We start from the raw sequence: 3148 nt of genomic DNA on the forward strand, positions 1-3148 counted from the left end.
GTCAATGTTTCAATAGCACTTTGAGACTCTCTTAATTTTGAAGGTTCTTGAAACCTGAGACTTTTGACACCTTCAATAATTTTAAAATTTTTGACACCCTTGATGTTTATCAAACTTCGACTCTGTCAAACATTAGACTCGTTGAGTTGATAATTTTTAAAAGTTTGGATTTTTAGGTCAAATATTCTTTTACAAATCTTGGTACTTACTTGACCTCTCCCAAAAAGCGTTTTCGCGAGAAATTTTGATGTAGTCGACTTTTGGTAAAAAAGGAAGGTTATACACTGCCTTCTTTTGAGCCCCGAAAAAAAAATGGTCTCAGATCGACCGGGAAAAAAAATTTTCTTATAGAATGCGCCCTGTAGAATCCGTAATTTCAAACAGTTCGAAGATTGGGCTACTAGTTCAAAAGTTACAGCCCTTTGAATTTTCTTTCGAAATTGGTTTCTAGTGTATAACTTTGGTTGATAAGTCTAATCGAAAAAGTACGAATTGTTTTGGATTCTACGCCCCAAAATTAATAAGAATTAGCCACAATTCGTTTACCAATCACGATCGTTTGCTAAAGGTCAGGGAGGTCATCCAGGAACCACCACCCCGGCTGGTAGAACTAAAGAAATGAGCAACGAAAATGGAGATACGAAAAACGATAAAAAAACTAAAAGGCACAAACATATATTTTTTATTTTATCCCTCTCTTGTTTTGGGCCCTCAACAGGCATGCGCCCAATTACAGAGTGACCCGCATAATGCTATTTAGAGGTGCCTCTGCAGAAGGTCTTAAGTTGGTCTCTATACTACTCCGGTATTTACCTTACGAATTAGGAAAACTGCAGGAAAACCTAATTCGGAGTAGCCGGTAGAATGCTCGGAACTGGTCTAAGGTAATTTCCATCTCCGCCACAGATGAAAAATTCACCTCAACCCAAGTTCGAACACCCGACCTCCGGATTTATAACCCAATGCTCTACCACTGAGCCATAAATCCGATATACATAGAAGGAGACAAAGGAGACCCAAGATCCGATAAAACACAGGAGTAGAATCAGAACAGAGAGATATTACGAAGCGATTAGATACAATTAGTGATGTTAAATTACACGTTTTTTTTAAAGTGCGTAATATTACGTGTAAAATTACCAATTGTTTATGTTTTTTATGTATTTTATGTAATTTATGTAACTTACCATTTATTTAAAAAAAACCGTAATTTTACATGAAGATTACCAGTAATTTATGTTTTTTATGTAATTTACAAATATTTTTGTAAAATTACCTGTCATTTATGTTTTTTATGTTTTTTTTTTAAATTCCATAAACCTTTTTGAATTTTGTGAGTGTTTGAAAACAAAAACACTTGTTAAATTATATATTTTGGTGTATTAAATAAAATACCCAAGCAGTAGGTATTTCGCCATCACGCGTCGTTTGGAGGAAGAAGTTCCAGATTGCGAATTAGATGCTGTATCATCTTCATTAAACCAAACTAGATTCAACGGTGAATCGTTTACGTTGGTAGTACCGTTGATGGTCTGTGGTAGTACCGATCAAAATGTATCAAATAGGTATTACATTTATGTAACGGTTTTTTTACATAAAAAACGTAAGTTACGTAAATTTCATAAAAGACATAAATTACATAAAAAAACCGACCTCTTGTAAGTTACGCGTAATATAACCGTTTTTTATGTAACTTACATATCGTTATTTTACAATCCACATCACTAGATACAATAAACCAACAGTAAATGGTGATGTCTACAACCTAGAATAATTAAATGAAATGGAAAGGAAGAAGAGAAGAGAACAATACCAGAAGGAAAAATAGACTGGGCCTGAGAAGAAAGATGGATAAGTTTCAAAGAGACACTGCTGAAGATAACAGCGAAAATATGTGGGACGAGAAAATACAGTAAACACGTCAAGAGGACGAAGTGGTGGAATAGAGATATACAAAGGCTGACAAAATATAAGAAAATAGCATGGAAAGCAAAGACAAACAACGAAGGAGAAACACAGGGAAAACTGAAATCGAAATAGCAAAGAAAGAATCCTGGAAGGAGTTTGGAGAAGGGATAACAGAAGAACATAGAACAGCCTGTAGGCAATTCTGGACGAGAATAAAAGGATACATAAAAAGAAACAAAAGCAATTAAATTAGAAAGGATTTCTACTCACCTGCAAGAGCCTGTGGAGGAGTAGCATTTCTCATTCACAAAGGAACACCTTATAAACAAGTTAAATTACATACAACTTACCAGGCTGTAGCCGTTAAACTTGAAATTAGTAGATCGTGTACACTTTGTAATATTTACACTCCCAATACAAATTATGATGTCGAAGAAATTCGAAAAATTATTGGGCAGCTTCCACCACCATTTATTCTTGTTGGGGATTTTAATTCCCACAACACCGTTTGGGGCTCCAGATCAAATGATGCTAGAGGGAAAGAACTGTTGGACCTGATTGAAAATAGTAACTTAAGCTTACTAAATGATGGCTCCGCTACATTTTTCAATGCAGGATCAGGCACATTTGACTCCATCGATGTATCAGTATGTTCACCAGGTATACATACTAGCCTGAAATGGGAGGTGGAAGATGATCTACATCATAGTGACCATTTTCCCATTATTATCACAGTCAGGGGTCACAATCTTCCAATAAAAACGATAGCTAAATATAAAATCCAATTAGCAAATTGGGAACTCTTCACACAAGTCCTCGTCCCTCCTAATCAAGACAATCTAAATGTTAAAACCATTACCTCTTCCATTATAAACGCTGCTGACGCCAGCATACCTAAATCTAAACCTGGCAATAGGCGAAAGATGGTCCCGTGGTGGTCACCTGAAATCAAAGAAAAAATAGCATTAAAGAAAAAAGCTCTAAATAAATTTCGTCGAAATCCTACGTTGGAGAATCTTGTAGAGTTCAAAAAACGAAGATCTCAGTGTCGTAGGGGAATACTAGAAGCCCAAAGAATTTCATGGCAACATTATGTAACAACCATGACACCAGAGACTACCAGTAATGATGTCTGGAAGAAAGTCGGAGCTATATCTGGAAAAAACAGCTGCAGTTATCCGGTGTTTTTGCGCAATTCCGATGGAATAATTACCAATAAACTGCAAGACATAACTAACAT

General features: G+C 35.7%; 1 long non-coding RNA gene across 1 annotated transcript; it reads right to left on the minus strand.

Moving 5' to 3' along the window:
- Nucleotides 1–2183: 2183 nt before the first annotated feature.
- Nucleotides 2184–3148, minus strand: LOC116160909. Its single transcript, XR_004143351.1, has 5 exons — nucleotides 3122–3148; nucleotides 2915–3063; nucleotides 2803–2850; nucleotides 2491–2747; nucleotides 2184–2439 (listed from the first exon to the last, which is right to left on the minus strand). It is a non-coding gene; the product is annotated as an uncharacterized LOC116160909 (long non-coding RNA).

This window comes from Photinus pyralis, unplaced genomic scaffold, assembly GCF_008802855.1.
Source record: "Photinus pyralis isolate 1611_PpyrPB1 unplaced genomic scaffold, Ppyr1.3 Ppyr1.4_LG10, whole genome shotgun sequence".
Lineage (NCBI taxonomy): Eukaryota > Metazoa > Arthropoda > Insecta > Coleoptera > Lampyridae > Photinus > Photinus pyralis.